Here is a 12974-nt window from a genome sequence, read left to right on the forward strand (position 1 = left end):
TGTCCGTGGTCAGGTGGACCTTGTCAGAAACGGCGTTGGTCAGGGCACGGATGATGTTGTCTGACACGTGCTGGTGCAGGGCTGGGACGGCACATCGGGAAAAGTAGTGGCGGCTGGGGACCGAATACCGAGGGGCGGCCGCCGCCATGAGGTTGCGAAAGGCCTCGGTCTCTACTAGCCTATAGGGCAGCATCTCCAGGCTAAGCAATCTGGAGATGTGGACATTAAGGGCTTGGGCGTGCGGGTGGGTTGCACTATATTTCCTTTTCCGCTCCAGCGTCTGGGGTATGGAGAGCTGAACGCTGGTGGATGCTGTGGAGGATCGTGGAGGCGACGATGGGGTTTTTGTGCCAGGGTCCTGGGCAGGGGGCTGACTATCAGCTGACACAGGGGAAGGAGCAGTGGTGTGCACGGCCGGAGGTGAACGGGCTTGGTGCCACTGAGTGGGGTGTTTAGCATTCATATGCCTGCGCATACTGGTGGTAGTTAAGCTAGTAGTGGTGGAACCCCTGCTGATCCTGGTTTGGCAAAGGTTGCACACCACAGTCCGCCGGTCATCCGGTGTTTCCTTAAAGAACCTCCAGACTTCTGAAAATCTAGCCCTCGCCGCGGGAGCCCTCGCCACGGGAGCTTCACTACGTGACACATTTGGCGCTGATGCACCTGCTCTGGCCCTGCCTCTCCGTCTGGCCCCACCACTGCCTCTTCCAACCTGTTCTGGTCGAGGACTCTCCTCCGTCTCAGAAGCACTGTGTTCACCCGGCCTATCAACCCAGCTTGGGTCTGTCACCTCATCATCCTCCGATCCCTCAGTCTGCTCCCCCCTCGGACTTTCTGCCCTGACAACAACTTCCCCACTGTCTGACAACCGTGTCTCCTCATCGTCGGACACCTCTTTACACACTTCTTCCACTACGTCAAGAAGGTCATCATCACCCACAGACTGCGACTGGTGGAAAACCTGGGCATCGGAAAATAGCTCAGCAGCAACCGGACAAGTGGTTTGTGACTGTGGGAAGGGTCCAGAAAACAGTTCCTCAGAGTATGCCGGTTCAAATGCCAAATTTTCCTGGGAGGGGGCAGACTGGGGGGGTGGAGGCTGAGGTGCAGGAGCTGGAGGAGTGCCGATTTCGGTGACATGGGTGGACTGCGTGGAAGACTGACTGGTGGACAAATTGCTTGAAGCATTGTCGGCAATCCACGACATCACCTGTTCGCACTGTTCTGGCCTCAACAGTGCTCTACCACGAGTCCCAGTAACTTCAGACATGAACCTAGGGAGTGTAGCTCTGCTGCGTTCCCCTGCTCCCTCATCAGCAGGTGGTGTCTCACCCCGCCCAGGACCACGGCCTCTGACCCCTGCAGTAGTTGGACGCCCACGTCCACGCCCTCGTCCTCTACCCCTAGCCCTCGGGTTAAACATTTTGAAAATGAAAGTTATAACTTTAATTTTTTTTTTACTTTTTTGTGTTTTTTTGTGTTTTTTTGTTTTTTTTGTGTTTTTTAGTTTTTAAAACCAAACAATGCTATCCTATTGCTATGGCTATTTTCTAGCCAAGTATGAAAGCACACTGCTATGCCAGATGAGATGACGCTGAGTTATGAAAAAATAAACGTAAAATAAAAAGAAACTGGCAGACTGTGCCTAATTGAAATCCAACCCCTAATAAATTTTCCCACTTTGGTGTTTGAGGTGGATATGTGCGTCACTAAGCGCTAAACACAACGGTAGCAAGTCCCCCTGCAAATTCCTCACAATATGGTACTAGCTGCAAATAAAAAAAAAAAAAGCATAACGTTATTGTAGCCCTAAGAAGGGCTGTTGGGTTCTTGTAGAATCACTCTTGCCTAACACTATTGTAATAGAACACCCTAACGCTTTCCCTGACCAGCAGCAGCTCTCTCCCTAGCGGCATCCAGACACAGAATGATCCGAGCAGCGCAGGCAGGGGCTAGTCTATTCCAGGGTCACCTGATCTGGCCAGCCAACCACTGCTATCGACGTGTAAGGGTACCACGTCATGCTGGGTGGAGTGCAGAGTCTCCTGGCTTCTGATTGGCTCTGTTTCTGGCCGCCAAAAAGCAAAACGGCGGGAGCTGCCATTTTCTCGAGCGGGCGAAGTATTCGTCCGAGCAACGAGCAGTTTCGAGTACGCTAATGCTCGAACGAGCATCAAGCTCGGACGAGTATGTTCACTCATCTCTAATTATGACTGTACTAAATATCCACTTTATTAGTTCTAAAGAAAAAAGCTGCTCATGTGGAAGGTATAAATTCTGTCAAGTCATCAGAGACATCACAGGAGCATCAGAGACATCAGCACATCCTCAGGTATTGTCCACATTGTAGATGCAGTCACTATGATCCTCTCATTACTAGCGGGTACTTACTGTTGGAGCCATTTTTCAGTTTTCTCCTCCCAGTTGCCACAATTTTTTTTTTTTCCATTTTTAAGGCTGGATGAGGTTTTGTCATGTGAGGGATAAGTTGTCATTCACAGTTATGTCAATTAATAGTCTAAGCCTTGCACACGTCATAATTGCATCATTTTCGTTTTAAAGCTTTTCTTTGCTGTTCAATTGACTTCATCCCCTTTATTTTTAGGTTCAATTCAATTATAATTTATAACTTTTTTATTAAGTAGATGTTTTTATTAGTATATAAAATCTAAAACATAACAACATCACACCAATAAAAATAACATAAAGAATCTTACACAATGGGGCAGATTTACTTACCCGTTCCCGTTGCGATCCCCGCAGTGCGTTGTCCGACATGGATTCGGGTCTGCCGCGATTCACTAAGCCCGTGCGCCCGAATTCCTGGATCCGTTGCTTCTGCGCCGAGGTCTGCAGGAGTTCTCCTTCTTCTTCCTGGTGCATGTAAGTGCGTGTCTTGTGACACAATTCTTTTTAAAATTCCGCGGTTTTTCCGAAACCGTCGGGTTTTCCGACGACCACGCCCCTCGTTTTGTGTCGCGTGCAAGCCGGCACCGATGCGACACAATCCGATCGTGTGCGGCAAAAACCCGGGGCAATTCGGTGCACATCGGAATCACAAAACCCGACGGAATCAGACCCTTAGTAAATAAGCCCCAATATTTTCCATTCCCCTCATACAATATTTACAAAAGTCGAAGCACAGAGGAGTTTCTTTTCGGAGTCATAAGAAATGGCGCTGCATACACTTCTCGTAAGTTTAATTGGTGATGTCTTTAGTAATTTGCAACGCGTTTCGATCCTGTACTGGGATCTTCTTCAGGCATTAACCCCTTAAGGACGCAGCCATTTTACAGCTTAAGGCTCAGCCCCATTTTTTGTATTCTGACTTGCGTCTCTTTATATGGTTATAACTTTTGAACTCTGTTACTTATCAAAACGATTCTGGGACTGTTTTTTCCCCACATGTTGTACTTCATTTTAGTGGTAAATGCTGGCTGATAAGTTTTGTGTTTATTTTCCAAAAAAAGAAAAAATGATGAATTTTTTGAAAAATCTCACTTTTTTTAAATTCAAAATCATTGCGTTTTCAGGCAGATAGATTTACCACCTAAATAAGTTGCTGCATAACATTTCCCATTTGTCTACTTTACATTTTCATAATTTTTGAAATGTCTGGATAATATATTTTGATGTCGCTCGGCTTCCAAATCGAATAGCGATTTTCCGTATTTTCAGAATTTACTCTTTTGCGGATAAATACAGTTTTGAATGAAATGTTACATATTTAGTATCAAAACCCCCGTATATAATCAACCCATTTTCAAATCTGCCCCCCTCAAACTATCAGAAACAGCTTTTAGGAAGATTGTTAACCCCTTGAGATCTTCATAGTAATTGAATCAAAATGGAGGTGAAATTTAGATTGGTCAAATTGTTCCGGTTATACGTTCATTTAGCCCTAAAATGTACACATTTCCAAAAGATAAAAATAGAAAACCCATCATACAATTTGTTCTGCAATTTCTCCCGAGTGCAGAGACCCCCCACATGTGGCCGTTACTTCTCCCGAGTACAGAGACCCCCCACATGTGGCCGTTACTTCTCCCGAGTGCAGAGACCCCCCACATGTGGCCGTTACTTCTCCCGAGTGCAGAGACCCCCACATGTGGATGTTACTTGTGTTATGGGGGCACAGCGAGGTGCAGAAGAGAGGGAGGGACCTGCAGCTGCCAGGATTTTAGTTTCCTCTTTGGTCCCTTTTGTAGGCTATAAATTTTCGCTTTTCCGTTATTGGGGTCATGTGACGGCATTTTTTTTTGCGGGATGAGATGCTTTTTCCAGTGTTGCCATTTTGGGGTTGGTATCTTCTATTGTTGAAAATTTAGAAACTCGTTTTTGAGGGTATGAGTAGAAAAGCTTCAATTCTGTACTGGATGTTTGACTTTTTTTTTTCGTGTTCACCGTTTAGCCTAATAATAATGTTAGCTTTATTCTATGGGACGATACGATTACGGGGATACCAGACTTGAATATATTTTCTTACATTTTACTAAATCTGTCAAATAAAACCCTAATGTGGGAAAAAATCTATCATTTTTGCATTGCCGTCTTCCAAGTGGCATAACATTGTTACTTTTTTGACTTGGGAGCTGGTTGATGGCTTGTTTTTTGAGGGACATGCTGTACTTTGCAGCAGTATCATTATGGAGTACATATGTTTTTTTGATCACTTTTGATGGAATTTTTTGTAAGATTGAATAGGTAAAAATGTTAATTTTTGGTGGGTTTTCAATAGTTTTTTTTAACGGCGTTCATCGCACGGGTTCAATAATGATTTACTTGTATTCTACGGGTTGTTACGGACGCGGTGATACTATATATGTGGGGTTTTTGTTATGATTTAGACTTTTTTGGGGTTATATGTCTCTTTATATGTTATGGGGCTTATGGGCATTTTTATTGATTTATTACTTTATTTTTTATTGAATAACATTTTTTTTTACTTTTTCACTTTTTCCACCATGGGAAATGACCAAGCAATCATCTGATTGCTTGTTCATGATAATACTCTGCAATAATCATGTATTGCAGGGTATTATCAGTGTTAGCCTGAGACCAGCACTTCCATAGCAGCGATCGGCGTCCCCCGAAAACGGTTCAGGGGGCCGATCGTGGGGGAAAGACCCCCAGGGGCATGTTAGATGCCGCGGTCGTGCTGACCACGGCATTTAACGGGTTACACACCCGCGATCGGAGCCCACTCCGACCGCGGGTGTTACACTGGGGTGCCGGCACCCCGTGTTTCCCGATGCCGGTTTGGCTCTGATCCAGAGCCGAGCCGGCATATGCGCCGTGGCGGATATATCCGCCACTGAGCGCTAAGTCACTGCGCTCCGTGGCGGATATATCCGCCACGGAGTGTGAAGGGGTTAAAAACCTACATAATCTTGCACTTAAAAGACACATTTTATACAAAACTAAAGGGAAATGACATCAGGTTGTTTGGCGGATTTCCGAAACTTGATTGACAGGTATCCGCAACTAATTGGATGTCTTGTCTTGAGAATTTTTTTCCATTTTTTTCTTATATTTTGTCAATAGTGGTAAAACTTTAATATGTAAGGAATAGAGATGAGCAAGCACTAAAATGCTCGAGTGCTCGTTATTCGAGACAAACTTTTCCTGATGCTCGAGTGCTCGGAACATCTGCAATCTGTTCTTCACTGTGTTCTTTCTGTGCTGTTGGTCCTGCTACAGCCCCGCTCCGCTCCAGCCTCCGCTTCAGCCCCCGCTCTGATCCTCCATGCCCGCTCCAGCCCTGCTCTGCTCCTCCATGCCCGCTCCAGCCCTGCTCTGCTACTCCATGCCCGCTCCAGCCCCGCTCCGATCCTTCATACTCGCTCCAGCCCTGCTCCAATCTTCCATGCCCGCTCCAGCCCCGCTCCTCTCTGTGATGCCCGCTCCTCCATGCCCGCTTTGATCCTCCATGCCCGCTCCAGCTCTGCTCCGCCTGCCCTGCTCCGTGATGCCCGCTCCTCCATGCCCGCTCCGATCCTCCCTGCCCGCTCCTGCTCTGCTCCTCCATGCCCGCTCCAGCCCCACTCCGATCCTACATGCCCTATCCAGCCCCACTCCGATCCTCCATGCCGATCCAGCCCCGCTCCGATCCTCCATGCCCGCTCCAGCCCCGCTCAGCTCTGTGATGCCCACTCCTCCATGCCCGCTCCGATCCTCCATGCCCGCTCCAGCCCGCTCTTCTCCTCCATGCCCGCTCCAGCCCCGCTCCGATCCTTCATGCCCGCTCCAGCCCGCTCTTCTCCTCCATGCCCGCTCCAGCCCCGCTCCGATCCTTCATGCCCGCTCCAGCCCCGCTCCGATCCTCCATGCCCGCTCCAGCCCCGCTCCGATCCTCCATGCCAGCTCCAGCTCCACTCTGTTCCTCCATGCCCACTTCAGCCCCGCTCCAATTCTTCATGCCCGCTCCAGCCCTGCTCCGCTCTGTGATGCCGACTCCTCCATGCCCGCTCCAGCCCCGCTCCAATCCTCTATGCCCGCTCCAGCCCTGCTCCGCTCCGTGATGCCCGCTCCTCCATGCCCGCTCCAATCCTCCATGCCTGCTCCAGCCCCCGCTCCGCACCTCCATACCCGCTCGGTGATGCCCGTTCCGCTCCTCCATGCCCGCTCCAGCCCCGCTCCCCTCCACTTCAGCCGCCGCTCCTGCATGCCTGATCCAGCGTCGGCGCTTGTGTCTTTGGCTAAGTGAGCAGATGTTCGGAACATCTGCAATGTGTTCTTCACTTACATGATCCTGTGTTCACTGTTTTTATTCTATTCTTCATTGTTCTTCACTGTCTTTTCTTAATTAAATGATCGATCTCGAGCAGGGGAAATACTCGTCCCAGCAACGAGCACTTCCTTGTACTCTAATACTCGAACGAGCATCAATACTCGCTCATCTCTAGTAAGGAACCATTTATTGTGAGTGTAAAACCTTTGTGCATATTCTGTTTGTAATAATTGTAGTTTTATGCATTTAAAATGGGGAAAACGATTACCATAATGAAAAGGAAAAAGAGAAAGGAGTTTTTTTAAATTATGTAAACAATCTTTTTAATATATAAAGTGCAAGTGTATATATAAAAGATTAATAAATTAATACAATTAAAAGATACATTTCTAGGGAAATATTTCTATTTTAAACAATAACGTGGACTTAGATCATCTGGCTGTAAATTTCTCAATGACTGGACTGAGAAAGAGGTTCAATGGTCATAGGTAGAGATGAGCGAACATACTCGTCCGAGCTTGATGCTCGTTCGAGCATTAGCGTACTCGAAACTGCTCGTTGCTTGGACGAATACTTCGCCCGCTCGAGAAAATGGCAGCTCCCGCCGTTTTGCTTTTTGGCGGCCAGAAACAGAGCCAATCACAAGCCAGGAGACTCTGCACTCCACCCAGCATAACGTGGTACCCTTACACGTCAATAGCAGTGGTTGGCTGGCCAGATCAGGTGACCCTGGAATAGACTAGCCCCTGCCTGCGCTGCTCGGATCATTCTGTGTCTGGATGCCGCTAGGGAGAGAGCTGGTCAGGGAAAGCGTTAGGGTGCTAGTAGATTACTGTTAGGCAGGAGAGATTCTACAAGAACCCAACAGCCCTTCTTAGGGCTACAATAACGTTATACATTTTTTTTTTATTTGCTTGTGGCTGGGCTTGCTGGCACTAGTAGTGCAGCTAGTACCATATTGTGAGGAATTAGCAGGGGGATTTGCTACCGTTGTGTTTAGCTCTTAGTGACACACATATCCACCTCAAACACCAAAGTGGGACAATTTATTAGGGGTTTGATTTCAATTAGGCACAGTCTGCCAGTTTCTTTTTATTTTACGTTTATTTTTTCATAACTCAGCGTCATCTCATCTGGCATAGCAGTGTGCTTTCATAGTTGGCTAGAAAATAGCCATAGGAGAATCCAAACGGCTTACTTAGGCCTACAATAGCGTTATATATTTTATTTCTGGTTGATCTGCTGGTGGCTGTCCTTGCTGTAGTGCATCTACTACCATATTGTGAGGAATTTGCAGTGAGACTTGCGACCGCTGTGTTTAGCGCTTAGTGACGCACATATCCATCGCAAAGACCGAAGTGGGACAATTTATTAGGGGTTGGATTTCAATTAGGCACAGTCTGCCATTTACTTTTTATTTTACGTTTATTTTTTCATAACTCAGCGTCATCTCATCTGGCATAGCAGTGTGCTTTCATAGTTGGCTAGAAAATAGCCATAGCAATAGGATAGCATCGTTTGGTTTTAAAAACTAAAAAACACAAAAAAAAAGTAAAAAAAAAATTAAAGTTATAACTTTCATTTTCAAAATGTTTAACCCGAGGGCTAGGGGTAGAGGACGAGGGCGTGGACGTGGGCGTCCAACTACTGCAGGGGTCAGAGGCCGTGGTCCTGGGCGGGGTGAGACACCACCTGCTGATGAGGGAGCAGGGGAACGCCGCAGAGCTACACTCCCTAGGTTCATCATGTCTCAAGTTACTGGGACTCGTGGTAGAGCACTGTTGAGGCCAGAACAGTGCGAAGAGGTGATGTCGTGGATTGCGGACAATGCTTCTAGCCATTTGTCCACCAGTCAGTCTTCCACGCAGTCCACCCATGTCACCGAAATCAGAACTCCTCCGGCTCCTCCACCTCCGGCTCCTCCACCTCAGCCTCCTTCCCCCCAGTCTGCCCCCTCCCAGCAAAATTTGGCATTTGAAGCGGCATACTCTGAGGAACTGTTTTCTGGACCCTTCCCACAGTCAGAAACCACTTGTCCGGTTGCTGCTGGGCAATTTTCCGATGCCCAGGTTTTCCACCAGTCGCAGTCTGTGGGTGATGATGACATTATTGACGTGGTGGAAGAAGTGTGTAAAGAGGTGTCGGACGATGAGGAGACACGGTTGTCAGACAGTGGTGAAGTTGTTGTCAGGGCAGGAAGTCCGAGGGGGGAGCAGACTGAGGGATCGGAGGATGATGAGGTGACAGACCCAAGCTGGGTTGATAGGCCGGGTGAACACAGTGCTTCTGAGACGGAGGCGAGTCCTATAGCAGAACAGGTTGGAAGAGGCAGTGGGGGAGCCAGACGGAGAGGCAGGGCCAGAGCTGGTGCATCAGCGCCAAATGTGGCCCGTAGTCAAGCTCCCGTGGCGAGGGCTAGATTTTCAGAAGTCTGGAGGTTCTTTAAAGAAACACCGGATGACCGACGGACTGTGGTGTGCAACCTTTGCCAAACCAGGATCAGCAGGGGTTCCACCACTACTAGCTTAACTACCACCAGTATGCGCAGGCATATGAATGCTAAACACCCCACTCAATGGCACCAAGCCCGTTCACCTCCAGCCGGGCACACCACTGCTCCTTCCCCTGTGTCATCTGCTAGTCAGCTCCCTGCCCAGGACCACGGCCCAAACACCTCCCGCACGAAAACCCCATCTTCGCCTCCACGATCCTCCACAGCATCCACCAGCGTTCAGCTCTCCATACCCCAGACGCTGGAGCGCAAAAGGAAGTATAGCGCAACCCACCCACACGCCCAAGCCCTCAACGTCCACATCTCCAAGTTGCTTAGCCTGGAGATGCTGCCCTATAGGCTGGTAGAGACCGAGGCCTTTCCAAACCTCATGGCGGCGGCCGCCCCTCGGTATTCAGTCCCCAGCCGCCACTACTTTTCCCGATGTGCCGTCCCAGCCCTGCACAAGCACGTGTCAGAGAACATCATCCGTGCCCTGACCAACGCCGTTTCTGACAAGGTCCACCTGACCACGGACACGTGGACGAGTGCTGCCGGGCAGGGCCACTATATATTGCTGACGGCACATTGGTTTAACTTGGTGGAGGCTGGGACCGAGTCTGACCCTGGGGCTGGTCATATACTGCTGACGCCGAGGATTGCGGGGCCTACCTCGGTCCAGGTCTCAAAGGCCTACTATGCCTCCTCCTCCTCCCACCCCTCCTCCACCTCCTCCTCCTCCTCGTTACCATCCGTGGGCATGGCGCCATCAGTCGGTAGCTCTAGGCACAGCAGCAGTGCCGTCGCTAAGCGACAGCAGGCGGTGCTCAAACTGCTGAGCCTAGGCATTAAAAGGCACACCGCCCAAGAGCTATTACAGGGCATCACGGCGCAGACTGATCTGTGACTGGCACCGCTGAACCTGAAGCCAGGCATGGTTGTGTGTGACAACGGCCGTAACCTGGTGGTGGCTCTGCAACTCGGCAGACTGACACATGTGCCATGCCTGGCCCATGTGTTAAATCTCATAGTTCAGCGTTTCCTCAAGACATACCCCAATCTGTCTGATTTGCTCACAAAGGTGCGCCGCATCTGTGCGCATTTCAGGAAGTCCAGCACAGATGCTGCCACTCTCAGGGCAGCGCAGCGCCGCCTCCAACTGCCCGCTCAACGACTGTTGTGCGACGTGCCCACGAGGTGGAATTCAACATTAACCATGTTATCCAGAGTTTACCAGCAGCGCAGAGCGATTGTAGACTGCCAGATGTCAACTTCCACCAGAACTGGTAGTCAGGTCAGTCAGCTTCCTCAAGTCTACAATGAGGAGTGGACGTGGATGTCTGATATCTGTCAGGTGCTGAGTAACTTTGAGGAGTCAACACAGATGGTCAGTGGCGATGCCGCCATCATCAGCCTCACCATCCCGCTGCTTGGCCTGTTGAAAAACTCTCTGGTCAGCATGAAGTCGGAAGCTTTGCGCTCGTCACAAGAGACGGGGGAAGAAGATTCCCTTGTTGATAGCCAAAGCACCCTTAGGTCTGTTTCTCAGCGCATATCGGAGGAGGTGGAGGAGGATGAGGAGGAAGAGGAGGAGAATGTTGGCGAGACAGAATAGGGGACCATTGTTCAGTCCTTCACTGTTCAGCGTGTATGGGCAGAAGAAGAGGAGTTGGAGGAGGAGGAAATGGGCAGTCAGGCCAGTGAGGGGAGTGAATTGTTGCGCGTTGGTACTCTGGCGCATATGGCAGATTTCATGCTAGGCTGCCTATCCCGTGACCCTCGCGTTCAAAGAATTTATTCCAGCACCGATTACTGGGTATTCACTCTCCTGGACCCACGGTACAAGCAAAATCTTTCCACTCTCATCCCTGGAGAGGAAAGGAGTGTGAGAATGCATGAATAGCAGCAGGCCCTGGTGCACAAGCTGAAACAGTATTTCCCTTCTGACAGCGCTAGCGGCAGAGGGCGTACTTCTGCGGGACAAGTAGCGAGGGAGAGTAGGCGAGCAGGCAGCTTGTCCAGCACTGGCAGGGGTACGCTTTACAAGGCCTTTGCCAGTTTTATTTCACCCCAGCAAGACACTGTCACCTGTCCCCAGTCTCGGCAGAGTAGGGCTGATCTTTACAGAAAGATGGTGAGGGAGTACGTAGCTGACCATACCATCGTCCTAAATGATCACACAGCTCCCTACAACTACTGGGTTTCAAAGCTGGACATGTGGCACGAACTGGTGCTGTATGCCTTGGAGGTTCTTGCCTGCCCTGCTGCTAGCGTGTTGTCCGAGCGGGTTTTCAGTGCAGCTGGTGGCATCATCACCGATAAGCGTACACGCCTGTCGACTGAAAGCGCTGACAGGCTGATGCTTATCAAGATGAATAAAGCCTGGATTTCTCCGCATTTTCATTCTCCACCAGGTGAAAGAAGCTCAACCTGAATAATGTATGCACTCCTCCTCCTCATTGTCCTCCTTCTCCTCCTCTTTGTACACTAAAGCATAGGAAACTGGCTATTTTTTGCCAGGGCCAACTGGCTCTAGCTATAGTACTCTATATATTTAATTTTTCTGGAGGGCCACCTACCCGGTCCTCTGTTTTAAGCAATTTTTGGGAGTGCCACATACAGGCACTAAATCTATTTAATTTTTCTGGAGGACCACCTACCTGCTCCTCTGGTTTGAAAACTTTTTTGGACTGCCACATACAGGCACTCAATTTATTAAATTTTTCTGGAGGACCACCTACCTGCTCCTCTGGTTTGAAAACTTTTTTGGACTGCCACATACAGGCACTATCCAAATTAAATTGTCTCCATAGCAGCCTCCACATGTCGTCTTTTTAGCTGGCTCCACACGTTGTCTCCATTGCTACCTCCACACGTCATCGCCATAGCTGCCTCCAAAACTCATCCATATAGCTGCCTCCATACATGGTCTCCGTATCAAACGAACTGTGTCAGGCAGAATTTTGGGTTGTTTTCATGGATTCCACATCAAACTTGTTAACTTTGTCGCCACCCTGCTGTGTAATCCACAAAATATACTGGCAAACTTTTATCATTTACCAATATTATTTCAGCGCTTCTTGGGCATCTGTTTACATTCCCCTCACCCGCCATATCCCAAACTTATAAGAACGCTACTACACTTGATCTTATACAAAAGGTTCTTAGAAGTGCTGTTTGGGGAGTAGCCTAGAGACAGGGGCTTGGATTGGCGAAAGCTTGCCTGGCTGCGGAGCGCCAGCTCCATCTCAAGATCCAACTAACATAGTTTTAACTGCAGCACCTTTAATCTACTACTAGTTCACTGCCTCCATACATCGTCCCCTTATCAAACGAGCTGTGTCGGGCAGAATTTTGGGTTGTTTTCATGGCTTCCACATCAAACTTGTTAACTTTGTCGCCACCCTGCTGTGTAATCCACAAAATATACTGCCAAACTTTTATCATTTACCAATATTATTTCAGCGCTTCTTGCGCATCTGTTTACATTCCCCTCACCCGCCATATCCTAAACTTATAAGAACGCTACTACACTTGATCTTATACAAAAGGTTCTCAGAAGTGCTGTTTGGGGAGTAGCCTAGAGACAGGGGCTTGGATTGGCGAAAGCTCGCCTGGCAGCGGAGCGCCAGCTCCATCTCAAGATCCAACTAACATAGTGTTAACTGCAGCACCTTTAATCTACTACTAGTTCACTGCCTCCATACATCGTCCCCTTATCAAACGAGCTGTGTCAGGCAGAATTTTAAGGTG

The 12974-nt window shown here is 48.9% G+C and overlaps 1 protein-coding gene across 1 annotated transcript in view; it reads left to right on the forward strand.

Moving 5' to 3' along the window:
• Window positions 1–2292: 2292 nt before the first annotated feature.
• The window catches only part of LOC140122765 (fucolectin-like), a 69567-nt gene continuing 58885 nt past the window's right edge, over window positions 2293–12974 (forward strand). Inside the window, exon 1 of the mRNA XM_072143961.1 lies at window positions 2293–2332. The gene's annotated coding sequence lies outside the window, so the exon portion shown is untranslated. The remainder of the gene's footprint in view (window positions 2333–12974) is intronic.

Source organism: Engystomops pustulosus, chromosome 3 (assembly GCF_040894005.1).
Source record: "Engystomops pustulosus chromosome 3, aEngPut4.maternal, whole genome shotgun sequence".
Lineage (NCBI taxonomy): Eukaryota > Metazoa > Chordata > Amphibia > Anura > Leptodactylidae > Engystomops > Engystomops pustulosus.